Source organism: Pteropus medius, unplaced genomic scaffold (assembly GCF_902729225.1).
Source record: "Pteropus medius unplaced genomic scaffold, Ma_sr-lr_union100, whole genome shotgun sequence".
NCBI lineage: Eukaryota > Metazoa > Chordata > Mammalia > Chiroptera > Pteropodidae > Pteropus > Pteropus medius.
The window spans coordinates 19985976-20010874 of record NW_024351073.1 but is presented as its reverse complement, the minus strand read 5'-3'; the positions used below and the strand labels follow the sequence as shown (position 1 = coordinate 20010874).

Here is a 24899-nt window from a genome sequence, read left to right as displayed (position 1 = left end):
GTACGTGTGGATGAGTCAGACGCTGAAGAAACCAGAAAAGCAGCCAATAGGCCACTTCGATAGTGAAAAACAGAGGCAGTTTTATCTGGAGGAGGACCTAGAAATTTTCCGGGCATAATTCGGTATTCTACTCCTTAAAGAGGATCCGCTAAAGTGTGTAACCGAGCCTCTCAAAACCCGGATCCTCCTCCCTGCCGTGAAAGGGACCATAAGGAAGATACAGCAGAGAAAAAAAAGACAGAGGGTTTGGGAAGGTGATGGGGGGTTCGGTCAGGGTACCATGGTCAGAGGACATCTGAACGGAAACCAAATGACATGAAGGGGTGATAGAGGGTCCCAAGGAAGAGCAAGGAAGCCAGTGTGGCTGGAACGGAGGGAAGGAGAGAAGAGATGAGAGCCGCTGGGAGGCGGTGAGGGATTGGCCTGGGGGATTCCAGTCACTAAAGGCCGTCGGGTTTGCACCGAGGAACGTGGGAACGAGAGTTGGCCTAATGCGCTTGTTTAAAGTCTGCCGTATGTGCCATGTCATGAACAGACTGTAGGGGCCCAAAGGTAGACACGGGGACAGCAGTTCGGGGGTCACTGAGATTGTTCCAGGGCCTGAAATCCGGTAGCTTCAGATTGGAGTGATGGAAGTCCAAGTGCTAAGAAATGGTCAAATTCTAGATGTGCTGACCAGAGAAAAGAATCGCGAGTGACTAAGATTTTTGGCCTTTCATTTTTAATAAAGTGTGTTGATAATCATCACAATAGTAGTTTTTGGTTGACTGACAGATGGCAAAGCGTTTATAAAAGACTCAGCCCCTCATTTAAATTTCTATTTCCCTGGCATTACAAAAACACATACTTAAAACATCACTCGTCTTTTGTTATTGCGAAATGGAAAATGACATTTTTTTAAAATATAAAATTATGCCAAATACATAGAAATAATAGCGAAATTGTGTTGTATCTTACATAGCCTACAGTTATAACAACTAACGAATATTAAAGTGAACAATATGGAGTCCACCAAAAGGAGTTATGATAGATATATCTAGAAAACTTTTTTATGCATTTATTTTATTTTTGATTTAAATTTCTAAATTTAAAAAAAATTTAACTATATCAAATAAGATTTCTATTATACCTACAAAATTGTGCAGAATATAAAGGTTCCTTAAGTGTTTTCTTGTTATGAATGTCTTTTTTTCTTTTTCTTTTTTTTAACTTTAGGTTATGAAGTCACCAAAGTGTTTTCAAATCTATCTATGCTCATACAGCCTTTTGTGGTGGTAACGGCCAGTATTTACTGAACTAAACACTGGCTGAAAAAAGCACTTCAGTTTCGTTCAGTTTCACTGATATTTCCGAAGTGTTATTCTGTGTTCTTTGAGGAATCTCACGGACTCATAAAGGACTAATAAGGTGCCGTGAGGCCCACAGGAAGGTCATAAATCAACCTCCTTGGAAAGTGGAGTGGGGTCGTTATTTCTGGAAAAAATAACAGCTGAACTGATGTTCAGAAGTTTGAAAATGGGTGAACCACACACTGTGGAACATGATTAAACCTTAAAACGTTTGGAGCACAGTAGGGCCACGCATTTTAAAGTGTAGTTGAGGGAAAGAGTAGGCATCAGTGTGTGAGTTGGTAGTATGTGTCCTTGGCCCTTAAATTTATCCAAAGATTGGCATTATTATTATTATTATTATTATCATTATTATTATTACTATTACTACTACTACTACTACTACTACTACTACTATTACTACTTATAATCAAGCTCGGACACTTCATGGCATAGAATATTTAAAAAAACACAGAATTTAAGGGAGTGAACGGTATTCTTGTAGAAAGCTTCTTTGGCCAACAGCCCCCAATTCCTGCAGCTTCCACGGGATCAGCAGTAGGAGGCTGGAGAGGATGGGAGGTGTGTGGAAAAGGGCATCTGCCTGGATAGAGCGCCCCCAGAGGCAAGACACAGGGAGTGCTGTGGGATGCTAGGGAGAGAGCAGATTGGAGCTGGCACTGAAAACCATGGAAATAAAGAACTATCTGAGGTGTTAGGACGCGGCGACCCACCCATGCTTTCTGAGCAGAGAAACGACATGGGAAGTCGTGGCAATGAGGCAAGAGAAATAACCGGAGACAGTGCCAAAGGCATTAGGGATCACGCAGAAGTGGATCCTAGATATGAAACATTCTCGACCTTTTCCTGGCATCCGGGAATTTATAAACAGCATAACGTGCCTGCGGGTTTTCCCGCATCTCTCACTAGTTCGTTTAAATTAACTTTGTTTTTCTTATCCTGATAGCTCTGTGCTCTGAGCCCTGGAAAGGAGGCTGGAGAAGCCCACTTGGTGATTACCCCACCGGCTCTGCCCCCAGGACCTGGGTGCAGGCTGCAGGGCATCTCAGAAGCTGAACAGGAGAAAAAGCTGTGCATTCCACCACTCAGGGCTCCCCGGGGTGCCCCCAGACATCTGTCGGGTTCAACCACTGTGACCAGCTCTTTTGAAAATCCGCAAACTGGAGCATGTCGACCTTATTTTCTCACATGTTTGTCTCAAACACAAAGAAAGCTGTTACCAGGGAAATCCATCTGCAACCTGGCATCTTGAAATATGAGTTAGTCAATGATACTGCTCAAATGATTAAACTTTATTCATTCTTCATTTCGTCCATCAGCCCAAGCAGAACATTTATATGACACTTGGAACTTGGTATAATAAGAAAACATACTTGTTGGATGTATCCGTGACCTTTCAGATTTAAAAAAATTATGTTCTAAGAATTTCCATCACTGCTGGTGGGAATGTAAATTAGTATAGCCACTATGGAAAACAGTATGAAGGCTCTTCAAAAAATTAAGAATAGAATTGCCATATGACCCAGCAATCCTTCTTCTGGGTATTTATCCAAAAAATTTGAAAATATTTATTCATAAAGATGTATGTACCCCTGTGTTCACTGCAGCGCTATTCATGCTGGCCAAGACATGGAAACAAACAAAGTGTCCTTCAAGAGATTACTGGGTCAAGAAGATGTGGGACGTATATACAACGGAATATTACTCAGCCGTAAGAAAAGAGGAAATACCGATATTTGCAACAACATGGATGGATCTCGAGATTATCATGCTAAGAGAAAAGTCAGACGGGAAAAATCAAGACCATGTGATATCATTTACATGTAGGATATAAAACTGAAAGCAGTCCATGGCCATGCCACTCTGAACAAGCCCGATCCTGTCTGATCTTGGAAGCTAAACCGAAAGCAACAAACAAACAAAATGAACAAAAACTTATAAACCACAGATAAGAGTATGATGGTTACCAGAGGGAAAGTGGGGAGGGGGAGCTAATAAGGGTAAAGGGGTCAAATATGTGGTGACGGAAGGAGATTTGACTTTGGGTGGTGAGCACACAATGCGATATGCAGATGATGCGTTATAGAACTGTACACTTGAAATCTATATAATTTTATTAACCAACGCTACCCCAGTAAATTTAATAAAATTAAAAAAAAGAAATTCTGTCAAGTACATTACAGTGCATCCTAAACTCATGTTGTCATCTCAGTGGAGGAAACTTTATTTTAGACTTTATCATCACACGGACAGTTAGCTCAGAAATTCTGATGGCATGCCAGCTCTCCTAGTAATTTTACTAAGTTGGTACTAGATCACTCATGTCTATGTTATATACATATATATCATGATGCCACACATATGTAGTAATATATATGTATCAAAAGATAAATATTGTTTTAAAGGAAAGCAATTCAGAAGTGTCTCCTCTTCCTTCCATCCACCAAAATGAGATTCACACAATTCTTCCAATTATTTTATTCCAATTTAAATTACGTAGCATTAATTTTATTTTCTTCAGACATATTACTTGTGGGTTCAAAGGACTGCCTCGTAGGTAAACTACCTTCTAATAAATAAAATAGCCACAGAGATTGACAAGATTATTATTTTTTCATTAATAGCTTCTGTTCAAAGATATTCTTCAGTGCTGGAGTGTAACAGATTGAATGACTAGAACCCCGATTATAAATCATAAAAAGCTCTGATTTTACTTTAGTGTTAAATGTTAGCTCTCAGCATTGTTTATTGATAGAATCTTTTAAAAAGTCTTCAATATATAAACTCCTAGGTAAAAAAATTAATTTCCTTATTTATTGATTTTTTCTAATTACGCATTTAAAAGAAAATATGATACAAAAATGCCTTGGTTTGCATTTTTAATTCTTTAAGAATTTTAAAAGAAGTAATTGTGTTATTGCATAAAACTTTTTTCTAGGTTAGAAGGCTGGTGATGGTTATACTCTCCGTTTTTAGTAGGCTGGTTGATGCAGAGGACTAATACTGAAGCAGGGATTTAGGGAATAATTTTCTTTTGTTTTTAAATCCTTTGCACATCCTAGTCAGAATCATTTTTTTTTTTTAAAGCACAATCAGATCATGTGGCTCCTGCCCCAAATCCTCCACCGATGCACAGATGACCTTCAGATGATCATTAACCTTGGCCTTTGGTCCCGTGTGACCTGCCCCTGTCTTCTCTCTGCCTCCATCACTCATCATTCTCCCTTACTCACTTTTGGCTCCAGTTCCTCTGGGCTTCTGGAAAGTCCTGAGCAGCCCAATGTGTTGTCCTGGACCCCCCTGAGTGGCTTTCTTTATGTCACTCAGGTGTCGACTCAATCTAATTAACCATCAACAATAGCACGCCCACCCCGCACGCTCCCGCCCCACTCCCAGCCTGCCTCCCCTCCTCCCGAGTCCTCCTTCGGTCCCATTTACCACCTGATACATTTCATAAGCTTATTTCTTGATTTTCCGCTCCACTCTCATCCAGAGGGATATTAAGCTCTGCGAGGGCAGAGATCCTGCCAGATTTGTCCAATGCTGAACCTCCAGCGCCAAGAAGAGTACCTGGCACACAGCAGGTGCTCCATATTATTTTTTTGATAGAATGAAGTTTTGATTATGAACTTTGGGAATCTGAAATCAAGCCAGTTTTTACAGTCTACCCTTCAGGAGAAATGCCATATTCCAAGCAAATTAGCACTTAAGAGCAAAGACTTCTGGTGCCTAGGAAGAGATCTTAGAAACTTAGAATATTATAAAACTATGAATACAATGACATTGGCCCAGCAAACATTCTGCACATATTACAAATGTTCTCCTCATAGCTTTATCTTTTCATTTCATGAAGGGATGGTAATTTTTCCCACGAGTAAAAGCCAACACGATGTACAAAATGCTTCTGCACTGTACACACCTGCATGTTGTTTACAGGAGCCAATGCTGAATATATTTGCTAATTATAGACATGCAGATGTCTTGTTTTCCTTAATGCAAAAAATACATAAAGTCACATGAATTAGTGCAATACTCAGGTCTGTCGTTGAATATCCAATTTTCATTAGATGAACTTGGGCTAAATGGTGAAGAGACAGATAGAAGTCAGAACAATAAGGAAGATTACTCATAATTCTGCTGTCGTTCTTCAAAGTTTGAGACATGACAATCTAAACTGCAAAACAAATGATCATCTATGGATTCATTTTTGGGGGTGTTTATTGTAGAAAAGCGCAGAGCCTAGAAGACTTGCAAAAAGTGGGGACATGTTAGCTTTGAAAACTCAGAGATAATATGAAAAACTGTGAGGTGTTTATTAATAGAGATACCTATGCTTACAAGGGTGAAGAAACGGCCAATGTGAGTGATGAAATTAAGGAAATTATGAAATTTTCAAAAGCGGACTTTCATGACTAGAATTGGCACTTGCCCAATACACGATCAATGAACTAGCTTTTGAGACCACGTGGTCATCAGATGGAACGACGTGAGGCGAGAAAGCCAGTCCAGTCAAAGCAAGAAGGCTCTGTTAGTGGGAAGAATCCAGAACCAGGCAGGAAGGATGTGGCGTCCCTCAGTCAGAGGTGGCACCCCACTAGGGTTCATAAGTGCTGAGATTTTCCTTCCTTGAACAGACTATGTAGTCTTCTAGAGCCTGGAAGACTAGCATAAAGCGGGGACATGTTAGCTTTGAAAACTCAGCTCCCACTCCAAGGATGTCCATGTCCTAATCTCCCAAAATTGTAACTAGGTATGGTACATGGCAAAAGCGAATTAAGGCCGCAGGTGGAATTAAAGAGGCGAGTCAGCTGACTTTAGAATAAAGAGCTGCTCCTGGGTCAGCTGGCTGGGCCCACGTGTCATCACAGAGTTCTTTTAAAGGTGGAAGAGGAAGACTAAAACGTCAGAATCAGAAAGAAGACTCACCCAGCTCTCGCAAGTCTGGAGACTGAAGGGGCCATGAACCAAGCAATGTGGGAAGCCTCAAGAAACTGGAAAAGGCAAGAAAACGGATTCTACCGTAGGTCTCTGGAAAGGAACGCAGGCCTGGATTTTAGCCCAGTGAGGCCAATTTTGGGCATCTGAGCTCCAGAGCTGTAAGAAGGTAAGTTAATGTTGCATGAAGCACTAAGTTTGTGGTGATGGGTTACGGCAGCAATGGGAAGCTCGTGTGGAGGCAGACCCGGCTGATCTGTTGTCGGGTTACGTGTTTGCAAGCAGCGCTCCGGGCTTTGCTGGATAGCAAAGCGGCTGGCTGCTTCTATCGGCCCACCTGTGGACAGCAGAGGGCTGCTGGGCCTGCTCTTCCCCAAACCCTATGTGCTGTGTCCATAGCCAGGACCAAGAGACCACCCCCTGCTTTAACCACCAGTTTATTCTTTGGCTGCTGGCTGAGGTGTGTCTACATCGCCTGATCAAACTGAAGTCCAGTAGGGCCAAGGAAATCTCATTCCAATACTGGCTCTGCATAAAGAAGGACCAAGGACAGGACATTACTCTGCCCATTTTCTTGACTCAATGGCTGACCCATTGGACACTGTCCACCAGTCAGTGTCACAGGATTCTCTTTCGGACAACTTCAATGGAGAAAGACAGAAAAAGTCTAATGTGGCAGGTTGTACACTGGACAGTTGACCATGTGCATACGCGTAAGGAATGACTCACTATAATTACGATCTTTTCAAATGATCGTTCAAAAGAACACAACCTGGCAAACTGGGAAGACATGTTCTGGTGTTCTGGTTTTTGTCCTGTTAACATTAGCCTTTCTAAAAACTAGGCTGGAGGGAGGCAGCCCTCCCAAACCGTTCCTTTCTCCATTGTTCCGATGCTCCCGTCTGCAGGTCCTGTTGTTTGTACCTGTTCTGAGAAGGAATCGCAAGCTGGTCCCGTGACCCCTTCATTGAGGAGGACAGAGCATTTGAGGAACCCAGGTCCTGAGACGCCCCGTTCACGCACGTCATGGACGCATGCGGCGTAACCAACCTTGGCGTGTTCTTGAGCAAATCGCTGCACTAAGTCAGGGTTGGGGTGGACCCTTTCTTATGTCAGTGTCTTCTGGCATTCTTCCAGGTCACACAGGAATTTTGGGTCTCAACTGTCCCTCAGGGAAGCGAGCCATCTCTACTAGAACCTAGTCTCAAGCTGCTGATCGATCGCCTTTCAAAAAAGAAAATATCTCATGGCGGAGGGTGGCAGTGGCTTTATGCCTGAACCTGTGCTGCCCCTACTGGCTTTTGCCAGGAACTCCAATCACTTTGTACATTTGTCACTGGGGGAAGCAGCGAATAGACGGATGTTAGACCCACAAGGCTGTACTTGATAGTCTCAGCCACCGAAGACCTTAAGAGATTTTCATTGTTTGGGAACATATTCAAAAGTGTCTTTCTTTTTTTACCTCTCCCCTCTCTTTTTTTCCTTCCTTTTCTTTTTTCCTAGTGGAACTTAATATCCCCAATTATGCGATATGATCTCTGATTCTTCAAAGTTTCCTTGCTGGGCCACCTCTTATAATTCTGCAGAATTTACAAGACCACCTCACCTTGTCATGGGTCACACTAGTTCCAATTCTGTCGGCCTGTTCTTTGGCAAGCCCAATAATCATTAATCAAAGCTGCATATCAGAGTCTCTTTTAGCATCAGTAAGTCTGAGTCCCCCTCATAGAAATTTTGGCCACAAGTAAAGGAATTAACATACCCTCGTGTAAGAACTGTTCAAATAGATTTCACGATCTCTAAGTTAAAGACAAATTGAGACTTTTTCTCAGAAACTGGGATCGGAAATAAAATTTCCCAATCCATGACAACGCTAACATCCCTGGTGCCTACTGAGCTTCCTTTCTATCTTGAACTATATTGGATACTGTCAGTAGGGAGAACTACTCTATTCACACCCCAGCAATCTGTAAAGGCAACCTAGAAAAGCTGACTACTTTGGTCAAATGAGTCTTGAATAGGAGGTGTTGTGAGCCAGGGTGTGGGGCATCAGTCTCTACCGCCTCCTCTGTTAACACAGATATTGTCAGTACTTCCCCAGGAAAACTGTCCTGTTGCAGTTTTGAGAATGGTGGGTCTTGGCTGGCCAAGGGGCTCTCACTTAGTTTACATGGTCACAATCACAGCTGGCTTAAGCCACTGTTTTCAGCACACCCGTTCCTGTCACGTATCAGGGGAGCACATACTCATTGTGGTCTGCATATGTGCTACTGTGCTACGTCTGGGCCAGTGGGTATGAAAATTTAGCTTTTTTATTTTTGAACGGCTACCTTTCCAGCCTCTTCAAACCACCTCTAATTCCTTAGTACAATGGCCAGGTAAAATTACACTGATTAAGCACAGAAATGATGGTTTCCCAGCCTCCCGCCAATCAAACAAGCCTCAGTAAGTGTCCTCAACTCTCCTGCCGGGAGGGTTACTGGAGCAACGCAGCCCTGCTCACATGCAGTGGGGTGACCTGACCCGCTGTTCTTCCTCACCCCTGTCACACTACGACTCCTCCCACCTCTGTCTGCCCCTCTCATCGTGACATGAGTTGGATCAAAATCTTTTTCTAAGATCACCGTGCCTCATCTGTGTTTGAGCATACATCAGGGTCTTTTTCAAATCAGTGAAGTTAAGCATAAATACTTGAAATTTTCTAGAAACTTGTAGGGGAAAACAATTAGAATTTTAAAAAAATTCCAAGGTATTTCAATGTCTCTGATCAGTGGAAAAGGACTTACATGGTAGGCTGAAGAGGTCCCCTCCCCTGAAGATGGCCACATCCAAACTCTTTAAACACGTAAAGACTTTACCTTATACAATAGAAGGGCCTTAGCTGCTGTGAGGAACTTGAGATTCAAGATTATTCTGGATTATCTGGGTGAGCCCAATGTAATCCCAAGAGTCCTTATATAAGAAAGGCAGGAGGTTCGGAGTCAGAGAAGGAGATATGCTGACGGAAGCAAAGGTAGGAATGATGGAAGACAGAGGAAGAAGTCAGGAGCCCAGGAATGTGGGCGTATTCTAGACCCTAGAAAAGGCAGGAAGTAGACTCTCCCCTAGGGCACAGCTCTGCTGACACCTGGACCAGAGAGGCTGCTTTCAGATTTCTGACCTCTGGAAGTGTAAGATAATAAACTTGAATTGAATTAAGCCACTAAGCCACTAGGTTTGCAGTAATTTGTTACAGCAACAAAAGGAAACTAATGTAACCTATATTCAGTGCCCACTGCCCATTTCTTTCTTCAATAACCAAACACCTCCCTAATCTAATCTGTTCTAGGATGCTCTGTCTCATTTTTGTCCAGCCTTTTCACTGCCTCTGATTCCTCATTTTCTCATGACTGTCTGCACCAGCTTAACCAAAGAATCCACAAGCCCCTTTTATAATAAATCAGGTAAGAGTGCCGTAACTTCCTCTTAGACATCTTCGATTAATTATAAAATTGAGAAATATGGGGGTCCTCCCAGAGAGGGCTCCCCAGATCACCATACCATCTATTGTTTGAGTCTAAAAGGTACTTGGTCCAATTCGATTTGAGGCATGGTCACAGACCGACCCAAAGTGGCTTCTGCTCTTGATATTACCACACTTCATAGCAATGATGGGGTTGGAAGTACAGATAATTCTCCTCTTTGAGGTAAGCTTCACACACCAAGGTTTTTACCCAGGCCAGAGGGACATAGCCTTGTATTAGAGGCAAAAGCATTAGGCTGTATAGTTAACTATCTGTGATTAATTCTTATGCTATGTAAAGCCTGATGTCTTTATTGTTCATTGGAAACCACCAGTATTTGGATCATTCTGCCTCGATATCCCTGGTCATAATTTTTACTAGACTCCTTGCTGTATTCATTGGAAAAACTGTCCAGTATTTTTTGCCCTTTAATTTCTTGAGTCCCATGTCCATGATCCTCTGGACATACCTAATAATGGCAGATGAGAGTAAAGAAAAAACATATTACTCTTTGAAGAGAACTCTGAACTACCAAGAGGCAAGTTCATCCATCACATCTCTGCCTCACCTGTCTGCAACAGAGATGCTGGTATGCCGACTTCAGTTTTCCTATTTTTATATGTCAGATTTTGTTTTCTTGTTAAAGGCTTCAGATATCTCCGCTTGACTGCTAAGAGCCAATGAAAGCAACCCCTTCTTTTTGGATTACAGTTTCTATACAATATAATGTTGCAAATCACCCAGAATAAAAGAGATAACGAACATATTCCATTAAAACAATTCCTTTACTTTAGTGATAGTTGTATGGTCTCATCCCAAGAATCGTCTGGCCACCAAGATGGCAATAAAGAATCATCCCTTTCAGTTTCCACATATTTGTCCCAAACCATCTTTGCACACAGTCTGGGGTCTGTGCATCAGCCCCACTTTGGACACCTGTCTGCATGGTTGGTATTGACAGTGCTGCGTGTTCTCATGGGCCTGAGAGGCTGGAAGCTTAGGACAATCACCACCAACTAGAAATGAGGCATATGATCTTCTGCTTTGTAGAGCTACTTTCTTTGAAGTAAATGGCAAGGGGTTTCAGCCTCAATGGTGGAACTGCTCTTCCTTAGATCTCTTTGGGCATGCCAAACGAGCTTTGCGGTGAGATTCAAGAAATGTTTTTTGTAAGGAAGCACTGAGAGAGGGGAGAGATTGGCACTTAGATCTCGTTGTTTTCTTTTTTTTTCAATCCTCGCGAAAAACAGAAACACTAAATCAGGAGTAGCACAGAGGCATTCTCACCGCTTTTCACACATTCAGGCTCTGAAAGATCTATTACGTGTGGTAAGTGATGGCTGACACAAGGAGACGGTGGTACACATTAGATGGGGCAGTGGTGCCTGCCAAGGGTGGCAGAGTTTGGTGAAAAACAGTGATGGAGAGTGTCAGAAGTGCTTGGCAGGCCAAGCCAGGAGGGAGAAAGTAGAATAATGGTACCAGACAAGGGTGCTTGCTTGTGGTCACCACCATTGCCTCCTGTGGGCAACAGCAGCACGACAGGAAGGAAATAGCGCTTTGCATGTCAAAGCTGACAGGCATGTTTCTGAACACAGACAGCTTCCGAGTAACCACTGGAAATAACGGGACGTGTATGTCGGGGGAGAGGACTGACTCTGGAGTGTCTTCAACAGTAGAAAGTGGAAACGGCCAGTGAAACATGAATTCAGATACCCCTTTTCACTAAAATAACTTTGACGAAATTTCAGAGTCTCTGTTGATAGTTTGTTCTCCTTGGTCTAATTTCGATGTCATTTAGAATAGGATAGGGTTATTTCAGCCTGTAAACAGGGGCCCAGTTCTCAGCTCACCTCCCCAGCTCTACCCTACTTCTCACTAAGAGTCCCCAGACAGCTCCCTCTTGAAAGGAGAACTCTGTGAGACAATCTGAGGGAAGCTTTCTGCTCAAACGTACAAGCCACAATTTTACCATTTATATGTGACATTATTTGTGCCTTCAAAATATAAGAGAAAAACAAAAGGGTGATAGGTAAACCAGAAGAAAAACATTTTATTCCTGATATACTTCTCCATGACTTGTGAAGGCCATAAAAATCTACATAGGTCTTCTGGTCAAGATGGTGGGCTAGGTAAAAGTGGGGTTTGTCTCTTCCCAGGACCCCATAAAATGACAACCAAATTATAAAACATTCAAACTGGGAAACCACCTTAAGTCTAGCTGATCACAATGCATACATCTGAGGACATAAAGAAAAAGCCACATGGAGACCGGTATGAGGGGCGGAGACACGAAACCAGCTGGTCTCACACCCACATACCCACATGTGGGGGTTGAGCATAGGAAGGGAGAGCATGGCTGTAGAGACTCCCCTGAAGGAACAAGAGGCACTAGCTCCACACTGGAGCTCTCCAGTCGTCCTGGGAAGAGGAGTCCCCACAAAACCTGGCTGTAAAAATCAGTGGGGACTCCGACTGTCCAGATGAGATGGAAGGAATGAGAAAACCTTGACATCCTGTTAAAGGGCCTGTGCACAGACTCACTCACTCGCAGACACTCACCCTGGGCTCTGGCGGAAGGTTGGCAGTCAGGAGGTGCCCGGGACATACGGGGAAAAACTGAGTTGTGTGGTGCCTGGGCGAGTGCTGGAGGGACAGCTGCACTGCTCCTTTGTTGGCCCCCTCTGGGCCGGTTGTAGGCAGGCGTCATCTTGCCTGTGCTGAGCCCTCCTCCCGTAGGGTGGATTCTGAAGCTCCACGTCTGGTCTCTCTGGGACCCCGCCTCACCCAACTCACAAACTCCCACTGCGGCCCGATGCCAGGCAACCAGCCCTGCCCTGCACCTTCCTTGGGCCATGTATTTGCGGGCAGGCAGCAGCCCTCAGTTCACATGGCCCATGTGTGGCCTGCACAATTTGGGACTTTTGATTGTGGGCCACTGGTGCCAGCCCAAGCTGCAGTGTCTCTTGGGCAGATTGCGGGGATTCTATGGACCTGAGGTAGAAAGGCAGCTGGCCTCTCTGTCATCTGTGACTTGCGGGAGCCCATAGGCTCAGCACTGGCAGCAATTCTGAATCTGTGTTGGCCTAACAGGATTGGCTCACTCCATCCTGTGTCTCCCTGAGACCCCACATCACTCAACCCACAAATTGCCCACAGCAGGCCTGATGCCAGGTAGTCAGCCTTACCCTGTGCTTTCTCTGGACCACGTCCTCAACAGCAAACAACCCTCAACTCATGGGGCCTGTGTGTAGCCCATGCATCCCAGGAGAGACTTTTGGTGGTGGGCCACAAGCCCCACCCTGAGCTACAGTATTTCATGAAGAGATCTCAGGTGTCACTGGGCCTGAGGTGGGCAGTGGCTATGGCTGGCCTTTTACAGGAAGCCACAGTTTCAGAAGTGGCACAAAATCTGATTCTGGCATTGGTCAGGTGAAATCTGTACACTTTACCCTGGTGACTCCCTACATCCTTGCTCCATCCAGTGGCTTTTCCAGCTAGCAGGCAGCCTCAGGCCTTGAGGTGCACTGGTCCTTTTGCTTAAACTTCCCCAGGCCCAGTCCTGGGGGTATCTGATGTTGGTTTGCAGCTGGTCTCTTCCATTTGCTTCCAGATCCAGCACAGGCAACAGTCTTCCACAGATCACTTGTAGCTCTGAGCAATCAAAGGCAGCAGCTGACCTTGGCCTACATGGGAGCCCCTCCTAAGGGGCATCAGAACTAGCACACCCGGAGGTTGGCATCAGACCACAACAGAGCACCAACTGACTAGCCCCCAAAGTGTTCTCAACAGGTACATGAGCCTGCTGGGGCGAATCCTACTCCAAGGGGTCAGCCCCCACAGAGAAGCTTATACCCTGTGAGTGTGGCCAATCCCCACAGCCAGTTGCCCAAGAGTCAAACCCACCCACTGACGTGCTAACAGCAATCAAGGCTTAGCTCCAAAAGTAGAGCACACACGACTCCCACAAGGGACACACGCATGATCAGGATACTGCTCCACTGGGCCACACATGGCACCGACTACATAAGGCCACCTAGCCAAGGCTGGGAGACATAACAAATCTTCCTAATACATAGACATAAACACAGAGAAGCAACTAAAATGAGAAAACAAAGAATATGCTGCAGATGAAACAACAGGAGAAAACTCTAGGAAAAAAAATTAAAACGGAGGCAAGCAACTACCAGAGACAGAGTTCAAAACACTGGTTATAAGGATGCTCAGTGAACTTAGGGAGAGAACAGATCATCTCAGTGAGGACTTCCACAGAGAGAGAGTGAGCATTAAAAGGGACACAGAAACCATAAAAAAGAACCAGTCAGAAATGAAGAATATAATAACCCAAATGAAGAATACACTAGAAGGAATCAACAGATTAGATGAAGCAGAGGATAGAATCAGTGAATTGGAAGACAAGGTAGCAGAAAACACCCAATCAGAACAGCAAAAAGAAAAATGAATAAAAATAATGAGGAAAGTTTAAGAGGCTGCTGGGACAACATCAAACGCACCAACATTCGCATCATTAAGGGCACCAGAAGGGAGAGAGAGAGAGCGCAAGAGATTGAGAACCTATTTGAAGAAATAATGACAGAGAACTTCCCTAACTTGGTGAAGGAAATAGACATACAAGTCCAGGAAGTTCAGAGTCCCAAACAAGAGGACCCCAAACAAACCCATAGAAGACACATCATAATTAAAATGCCAAAGATTAAAGACAAAGAGAGAATCTTAAAAGCAGCAAGAGAAAGGCAGCTAGTTACTTATAAGGGTATTCCCATAAGACTGTCAGCTGATTTCTCAACACAAACTTTGCAGGCCAGAAGAAATTGGCACAAAATATTCAAAGTAATGAGCAATAAGAACCTACAACCAAGACTACTCTATCCAGCAAGGCTAATTAAAATTGATGGTGAGATAAAGAGCTTCCCAGGTAGGAAAAAGCTAAAAGAATTTATCACCAACAAATCATTATTACCAGAAATGTTAAGGGGACTTCCATAAAAAGAAGAAAGGGGGTAAAAATCCATAAATATGAATAATAAAAAGGTAATAACTATGTACCTATCAATAATCACTTTAATTGTAAATGGATTAAATGCTCCAATCCAAAGACATAGGGTAGCTAAATGGATAAGAAAACATGAAGCAAATATATGCTGTCTACAAGAGACCAAATCAAATGCATGTCATTTCAGATCAAATGACATACATATACTGAAAATAAAGGGATGAAAAAAGATATTTCATGTAAATAGAAATGAAAAAAACCTGGGGTAGCTATACTTATTTAAGTGTATGCAGATTTCTAAGTCAGACACATTTCTGTCATTCAGAATCAGATTCTTATCAGAAAAATGTCTTTATTACAAAACTACCCCACAGATGTTCTGACATATCTCTTCCCGATTAGGTGTACTTCAACATCACAAATGTTTTTCAAATGTTTCATGAAAAGCTGTACGTGATCATACAGGATGGATAATGTTATCTGGTAGCTCCAGTGCACTTCTCCAAACCTCAAATATAAGTAAAAGAAAAAAAATCTATTTGCTCTTCTGCATTTCAAATCCTTCTTAATTAATTTGCCTCTCGAATAAAAAGTAAAACACTGAGTAGGCATTATCTCTTTTATTTGTATTTAATTTTATGTATGGAATGATTTCTGCCTTTCCTTTGGATCTGCGGAGGCTGTCTTCAATATCCAAAAACTATTTGGAAGAAAGAATCTTACGATTTAAAACGTATCTCCCCTAGAAACAGTGGTATATAAAGACACTAGGCTCCCCCAGGACAGCTTGCAAAAGCCTCATTAAACAAAACAACATTAAACTACAGCAGTGGTGAAATGATGGCGGTGAGCGAATAATGACACGCCACCCAGTTCCGTTGTCCCCATGGGGAAGAGCAGAGTGTTCCATGCAGAATGCTGGGAATTCACGTCCAGCGCTGTGCTGTTTAGAAGGTGGTGTCCCCGTGCATTCTCTGTGGGTTCTGGGGTGGGAGGGAAGACCATCCTTGCTGCAAACCCCAGGTGATGGAATCTGCTGTCTGGGGCAGAGGCTCAAGGTGACCAAAGACATGAAAGGGAGCCAGCAGATGATGGCAGTGCCATTTCTGGGAGCGGGGAGTACGCGGTGAGACTCTGTTATATGAGCTGAATGAAGGAGGCCTGGAGACGAAGGTCGGAAGCTGGATTGTAGGAGGTTGGAACATAAAAAGATGAGAGGAATGAAAGCTCCTATTTGCTTAAATCGCAAGGACACTGCCCAGGCCTCATCGGCTCCCTTCACTTAATTCTGCTTTAATTACTGTCTTTTCTGTTGCCACCACCTGCAGCTTTTAAGCCAGTTTCTCTCTTTCCTGGTCCACTAAGGAAAAACTGGGTCATCTTCCAGGTGTCCTCTATTCTTTTATATATAATACAAATAAACTCCATTTTGATGTTTATGTAGCTTTTTAAATTTTTTAATGGAGTTTTCGAACGTACACCAAAATAGAAAGAATAAGCCCCATGTACCAGTAACCCAACTTATCCATTTAGCAATGCATGGCCAATCTTGTGTTATCCATACACTGACCTACGAATTGAAATGTACACCACGTTCTTTAATTATTCTGTAAGTATTTCTAAAAGACAAGTACTCTTTTAAGAAACGCTTGGTACTTAAGGAGTCTTCCTATTTCTCAGATTTTGCATTTTCAGTGTTAACAGTGAATTAGAAACCATCTCAAAAATTATGTAAATATATTATTGCCTCTTCTTTCATTTTAAATAGTCATTCATGTTAAATAATTAAGACATTAGCAAAATTGATTACACAGAAAGTAAACATTCTCCATAATTTCATCTCTTAAAGGTAACAATTATTAAAAGGTTTGATACATTTCTTCCAACTTCATTTTACACACACAAACCAACATATTTATCGCTTTATTTTTTAAAACAAAAATAGAATTATACTATTGATATTATTTTGCAACTATTTTTTAAGTTAGAAATATCCTAAATGCTCTCTATTCCTATGTTCCTAATTTTTTTTTACTACCACAAAAACAAAGCTTTCATAAGCTACCTGGCATTTTTTTTTTGTATGCTTGTTGGCGTATTTCTATACAGCAAATTTCTAATTTTTTAGGTGTAAAGCTATGTACATTTTAAAAAGTATCCCCCTATAAGATATATTCTTACCAACACCATATGATTAGTCTTTTGTTGTTAATTTTTTAATTTTTGCAATTCTAGTAGACTTAAAAAAATGTTACCTCAGAATTTAATTTCTTTATATTAGTTTCTGGTCTACAGTACAATGACGAGACATGTACATAATTTAGGAAGTGATCCCCCCGATTACTCATCACCCATCTGGCACTACGCACAGCCATTACGATACTATTCACTATATTCCCTGTGCTGTACTCTGTCTCCCCTGTTCTGTAACTACTGGTTTGTCCTGTCCATCCGACAGCCCCGCCCGCCCACATCGCATCCGCCCTGAGCAGGCCGGACCTGAGTCCCAGCCCCCAGCATGCTCTTCTCCTTCCTTCTTGTTCTTTCTCCTTTGCCGTTGGGGTGGCTGGGAGGGAGGAGAAGAGATATTTCCTCACCCGGAGTCAGGGCCAGAGGTGGTCTCCATCTGTTGGTTTTCTAGAGCAGCAAACATGGCCACCTCCAAATATGCTTATTTTGAATCATTTTGGATTTAAGTTACTTGAGAAACAGCTAATACAAGGTCACTCGGACCCTCTGACTCCCTGAAAGCAGGGAACAAAATCCCCTACACCAGGAGGCAGAGACACATCTCATTGCCAGAGTTAGGGGGTTCGGGGCTGAGAAGGCTTTCCAAAGAAGCTCTGCTTAGTTCATTTACTCATCAGCACCCAAGCCCAAGTTTCTTTTTGTCAGTTTTTCCACAAATGTATTGCATCTTCTTCTAATGTAGAAAAGCTGCCTGCTTCGGTCATTTCTTTTAGGTCCCATATCTGGGAGACTCTCGTACACCCCAAGTTAACCTTGATTTTTCTCCTGTTGCTCTATCTCATGTCAATTTAATTCTTAAACCAGCCAGAAGAACCAAGAAGGGCAGTAGGAAAACTTTTTCCTCCCTGACAGTTTCCTCTGCCAGTATGACCCACAGCTACAAAAGCAGTGCATCCAGGCGGCCATGGCTGTCTGCTGCCCCCAGGGGGAAGCTTCGCTGCGTCTCCTGATGGCCGCGTCCTGCTTCGCCCTGTGCTGCTGCATTTGTGCAGGGACACGCCTAAATTGTCTACACCGCTGGTCTCTCCTCTCCCGCCATGGCCCGCCTTCCTTCCTGAAGGGACCTCAGACTTGCGGGTTCACGGTCTCTGCTCACTGATCCCTCTGTACCTCTACGATGTCTCATCCCTGTGCTCTGGGGGCTCAAGGCAAGTCGCCAGCTCAGAAGCTGAGCTGACAGCTGTCTGGGAAGGGGCTGGCAGTCTCCCTTTTTTGCTGTTACCTACGACTCATGGGCTGCTCCTGTCCTCAAGAACTTTTTGATGACATGATTTCCTTCTCTCTCCCGGTTCTCCTGTTAAACTCGTCCGTGGAAGAGGCCATCACACCGGTGGGGTCTCTACGGCCTTTAGGGAGACCTGAATCTTCTACCAAGAACTAGGCCTTCTTTGAACTTGGCCTTAGGAAAGATCAACTGATTTCCTCATGGGAAGCACCAACTGCTGAAGTCTGTATTCAGTGACCTCCGGGGCCACAGACCTGTCACATTGATTGGATCCTCCTGACACTGGGGAAGACAGGCCTTTCCACGGGAGCCCTCTGTCTCTCTGGCCCCAAACCAGGACACGCCTCTGGATGGCTGATGGATGCCATGACAGGCCCAGGTTTATGGAGGAAGGGACAGAGACGCGCTAACGGTGGCAGAGACGGAGACGGGAGGACAGAGGGCTGCAAGAGCAGAACGTGAAGGAAAGGCGTGTGCACCGCGGGGTGGCCGGAGTGTCCCTCAGCACCAGGCGCCCTGCCGTTTCCTCATCCTATTTAATCTCTAAGTAGAAAGGCCACCGAATCACCAGCATGTGGTGTCTCCGCCGCCTTCATCTTTGCTCCTTTCTCCCGATCGAAAAGCCCGAGGTTCTGATTTACCCTCCCATGGCACAGGGACAGAGCCACCAAGCTGATATATCCCTCGCTGGGAGCATCGTACCCTCTTTAGTCGTAATTCTGTCCCAGCCTGTTACCAATGTTGCTTACTTATTATCTCCTCCACTGAGTTACTGGAAGCGCTGGTCCAGTAACTCGATTCTGCCTCTTCCGTCACCTTTCATGTGTGAAGGACCAAGCCTTCATGAAAGTAAAAAAAAAAAAATCGATCAGGCCGTCTTCTCCATTCATTCAGTTTTGGCTTCCGGCTGCGATGGAGCTTAGTCAGCAGGAACCACATGTCACATCTCTCCTGTGTTCACAAAGGTGGCAGTCCCCAGAAGCCCTAACTTCTCCACAGAGCCAGCCCCTCCCCAGACCCAGACCCAGCCTCTCGCCTTCGACCAGGGTGCCTCGGCCCTTATCACACGCCACACTCTTCCTTCCTCTGTCTCGATGGGATGTAAACACGACGAGATAACATTATCATTTTGGAACCAGATCTTCTAGCTGTTTCTTAGCCACTGCCTTCCTCCTCTTTATTAATGCAGGCCTGTCGCTTGTCACCCAGCTGCTTTCTGTGTGCACAGACACTATTCCTTTCATAGTTGGCAACCTCGGAGGAGCCTCGTCGGGCGCCCTCACATGCCACCTGGCTCCTGGCCACTTCTCCACAGTGTTCATCTGGAAGGTTCCTGCTCGGTCAAACCCCGTCCTGTTTACCGAGATTCTCTCACTGCGAAGTCTTTATCTGTTACCTCGGAGTCCTTCCAGGTCCTCTCACAAACTGCCCACATTCCCCTAGATCCAAGAGCCGCTTTTTGTTTTTTTTTTTAATCACACCCTCTCAGTCACTTCGAGGCTACCGCGAAAGGCAACCTGAGGTTACCTTCCTGCCTTTTTGGACTTCCTCCCAGAAGCACACACTTTTACACTTTCTGGGGCAATCTTATTGGCTTCATTTACCCAAATCTAAGTCGTCTTTCTTGAAATGTGCTACTTTCCAAACTGCCCCACCAAAAAGCAGGCCTGGGCTCCTCTGAAGATAAGGCCCCTGGCCTGGCAGATCCTACACTACCTGGCCCTGGACACACATCTCTGATCTCACCTTCTACAACTGTCCCCTCCCTTGCCAGTTCCAGCCACACTCCTGGCTGCTTCTTGGCATGAGCTGAGTTTTGTCTTCTCGGGAGACGCAGTGGGACCCCCACCCCAGGTACCCATGAATGCGAGCTTATCTGGAAATGCGGTCTTCGCAGGTGCACTTAAATTAAGGTCAGGTCACGAGGGCGGGTCGTCATCTAGAATGACTGGTGTCCTTACAGGAAGAGGAGAAGAGACACAGACGGACACATAGGGAGGAGCGTGCCATGCGATGTCAGAGGCAGAGACTGGAGTGATACATCTGTAAGCCAGGGATTGAGGGCCACACCAGAAGCTAGAAGAGGCAAGGAAGCCTCCCACCAGAGCCTCAGGGAGCCTGGCCTTGCCGGTACCTTGACTTCAGACTTCTGGCCTCCAAACTTGAGAAGAGTAAATTTCTGTTGTTTCAAGCCACCCAGCCTGGCTTGTTTCAGCAGCCCGAGGAAACTAACAGACTCCGGAAGCACAGACGAGCTTATCCGGCTTCAGGCTTGTTTGCTTCGTGCGTGGGACACCCTTCCCCACCCCCCCAGATAACTAACTCTACGGTTCTCTCTCTCACCACTCAAACACCATTTCTCAGAGACGGCTTTCCTGATCGACCCTACATAAAATAGCAGCTGGCCCTGCCCCCTACACATGCATCACTCTCCACCCCGCTGTCCCCGTGTGTTGGCTTCATGGCCGACGTCACCGTCCGACATATGACAGATTCGTGTCTTGGATTTGTTTGGTGCTGTCTCCCCTCTACACAACTGGGTCTAGTTTGTTCTCTGCTGTATCATCGGCACCAAGAACAGAGCCTGGAACTTTATGCCTGCTCAGTGAGCATCTGCTGAATGAGGACCGTCATTAATCCCCTTCCCCATACTATCGGCGTATTGAGCATCTGGACGTGCGTGTGTGTTCTTTCGTGTCGCATGCATGAATGGCTCTTTGATCCCGACTTCCGAGAAGCCATGGCTGAATCTGAGCGTTTCAGCGGTGGCTCGGCACAGAGCCACACACGACGTGTGCTTTCAGCGGGGACTCTAGTCGACAATAGAGTTTAGGAGGTGAATGATGAACAATACAAGTAACAGACGTACGGACATCTGTCTGTAACTCTACGAGATTGCTTTTACATTTAACTGTGAAGAAGAGATTTCCTCAGTTTATATTTGCGACATATACCGAGAATAACCCACGTTTCTTAACTGCTCACTCTGGTTGGCAGTCTGGGTGTGTTCTCTCTGAAGGTGATGTGGATTCTCTTGCCATTTTACAGTCTAGGAAAGTGAGGGTCAGAGAGGTAAAGAAACTTGCCCAAGATCATGGAGCTGGAACGTAGTAGGGCAGCCAGGTTCAGAGGCAGGTGCCCGGCACCAGAGCCCAAGCTGTAAGCTCAATGGGATGCTGCCTGCTGACACCTAGCAGCTAATACCGGCTATCTTTCAAAAAACATTGAAGAATTTATGACGAAGAAAGAGAAAGTACTAAAACGTTATCAACAGGTGGCACCTCCTAAAAAAATGCCTATAGGGCGTACACATGAGCAAGTTTTCATGTCTAATAACTCTCTATATCATCTAAAGCTCGAGTTATTGTGACGGCGTAGATGGCACATGTAATTCAAACATTACTGACGTCCGTCCGTGCCAATCACAGCTCTGCCTTTGAAAGTAGGCGGGCCCACCTACACATCAGATATTCATTAGCTCGCGAAAATGAGCTGCGGAAACTCGGGGGACTTGCGGCAATGATCCAGACCCTCTGCGTCTGCTTCCTCTTTCCCTAACTTGTTAATTCTTTCCCTCAACTGCTATTCTTCTGTTCTTACCCAGTCTCGCTCTGGACTCCTGTTTGTCTGAATACCCTCCTATTCCAATTTTTAGACATTCACTGGTCTTCAAAGTATTTATGAATGAATGTTCTACCTGGAGTCAGAGCACCCAGGGGACCGCAGACTCTCGCTTAGTCATTTGTGGTTGCTGAAGTGACCAAGCTGGTCTGCTCCCCTCAGTTCTACCCCCTGATGGCAGAAGAACCAGCAGACTGCCTCAGATCCAAGTTCACCAGACCAGTAGGAAAAATTAGGGACAGGGCTTCCCTCTGCTGATTTATAGACGTGAGTTCTCGACTTTGTTCCTACAAGAGCCGGCATCGTTCTGAACAAAACTGAATTTCTTGGCTTCATTACGTGAAAACCGTACAAAGCGCCATAATAAGGAGTGAGAAAGGCATGATTTATGATCCTCCACATATAGGAGATTTAATTCTGCCTTTTGCTCAAAGGCCTATTCATTGTGTGAGCAAAGTCAATACCAATAATGAAAGGCAGACCGAAGGGCTGAATCAATTGAGTAAAATGCAATAGAAAGACTGGAAGACTGAGTAAATTTGGAAAGGCTAGTGCCTACAAGATTAGTATTTGGACAACAGGTAATTACAAAAATCAATACTTGTATATGAAAACATGACGGGCAGCCATCCGTCACAAAGAGAGAATCATCGCTAATGATTTGGGCCTTGAGTTGGACTGACAAGAACAAAAGAGGTCTGTGCGAAATCCCTCTCAGCGGTTGTGCGTCTGTGTGTGCGTGCGTGCACACGCCTGCACCCCTGTACGTGTTTCCTATGCAACTGAAGACAGAGAAAGGAAGACCCCAGATGGCTAACTTGGTATGTTATTTAAGCCTTTTGCACCTTCTCGGTTCCTCTGGCTTTTACTAACTTCGATCTTGTTTTGTCAGCTCGGTACCAGGTTGTGCCCACATCGTCCTTTCCTTCCTTTTGGTCTCAGCCTTCCGGGTACCAAGGGAACATTGCCACAAGGTCCCGGCAGTGTCACCGGCCCCCATCAGCTGAACCAGTGCTCTCAGTGCCAGCTGTTGGAAGAATCTCCATCTCCAAGCAGTGAGAGGTGATACGAACAACCTTGAAGGCACCCACAGCAAAATGAAAAACACTACGCACATGCGCACACTGACGTATACATACACGCATCAGATAACACAGTCACTTAAGTGTCTTAACTGTGTTCTTGGCCAAAATAAGAAAAGGGATGGATGAATACGTCACTGCTAAGCAGGTGCACACATGAAGTCATCTGGGCCTTTGAAGACGCTACAATGGCCTGTCAGCATCTCTCTTTTAAAAAAGAAAAGTGACTCAAGAAGACAGCAGCTTGTTCAAGGAGACAAAGCTAGTGAGCAGGGACGTGGCATCGGAAGATATATCTGTCTGACACTGAGGTGTGTGCTGGTCACCTCTTGTCTACCCCAGGGTGGGGGGATTCTGATGTGGCCACACACAGGAGTCGAGCCAGCTGTCGGGCGTCAGTGCTATTGAGAGGCTTCAAGAGCAGTCCAGGGATCATGGAGCAGAGCCAATGAGGCCAGCGACTTTGAACTTCCCCGGGCCATGATGTCCATACTGCCCAACCGCGTGATTCCCGGTAATGAAGAGCGTGACTCTGTTTTTGATGTTTGGCTTCTGACAGCTCTTATGCCTCACCCACGCTGTCCCTCTACTCACATCTGAGCAAGCTGATAAGAAAAGTTGGGTGTTTCATCTTGTGGCATCAGCAGGGAGTTCAAACCCCGAAAGTTCCTGTCTGCATATAGGAACCTCATCCAGATCCCAACCCATAACCACCATGAAATCATGAGCCAGCCTCCCTTCCTGCTGTCACCAGCCGTGCTTGGGAACCACCCTGCTCACCTCACAAGGCTCCTTATGTGAGTGACCCGCCCTTCCAGACACCCTTGGTGTGCGTGTGGTGTCCTCAGTCTTGACATCAGAACCAAATTTAGGGTCGGAGTGCGCCCCACTTTTGTGGGGGTAACACAACCCTCCTGAACCAACGTTATGCCGACAATGGAGTAAATGCTTTCACGACCCTTAGTGAAACCCTCGAAGTTGTAATCTTCAGAAACTGATTGTATGTGATCCCCTAGGCAGAAAGCTGTCCTTCATTTCGAATGGCCCTTTTGTTTTCTATTAAAAACAGAGAACGATTAAGATGATTTCCATTTGGGGAAAGAGCCACATAAGTTTAATTTATTTTTAGGTCATTTTATCTATCTATCTATCTATCTATCTATCTATCTATCTATCTATCTATCTATCATCTATCTATCATTTTTACTTTTCGATTACAGCTGACATTCAATATTATTTTATATTCGCTTCAGGTGTGCAGCATGGTGGTCAGACATTTATGTAATTTACGGAGTGGTCCCCCCGATTAGTCTGGTCCCCACTCACCTGGCACTATACGTAGGTATCACAATATGACCGACGATCTTCCCTATTGCGCATTCCACATCCCCGTGACTATTTTGTCACCACCCATCTGTACTTCTCAATCCCTTTACCTTTTTAGGTCATTTTAATAGGTGGTATTTTTTGACATTTTAAATTTACCTTAGATAGACGACATTTCTCTTTACCTCAGCGTCGGTACTACTGACGTTTGAGGCCGAATAATTCTTGGTGGTAGGGGCTGTCCCGTGCATTAGACGGTGTTTTGCAGTATTCCTGACCACTCCCCACTAGTCGCTAATGGCACCACCACAACCTCTTCCAATTGTGACATTAAAACATGTCTCCAGATGTTGTCAATTGTCCCTTGGGGGCAAAATCACACCTGGTTGTGAACCACTGCTCTATATCTATTCCACAAAGAAGTCTGACTTCTCTGAGAATGAGAATGGATCGAGTACTCTCAGTCCCAGTGGAAGAGACTGGAAAAAAAGATAAAAAGCTGCTAGGCTATGTATATCCTAATGCAAGCAAGCAAAATCTATACTAAATCGCAATTACAGCTTCGAATCTCTCCACTCTTAAACTAATTTAGAC

The 24899-nt window shown here is 44.7% G+C and overlaps 1 protein-coding gene across 1 annotated transcript in view; it reads right to left on the bottom strand.

Moving 5' to 3' along the window:
- Positions 1-24899, bottom strand: part of CTNND2 (catenin delta 2) — a 773259-nt gene that overhangs the window by 196758 nt on the left and 551602 nt on the right. The gene's annotated exons all lie outside the window — the stretch shown is intronic.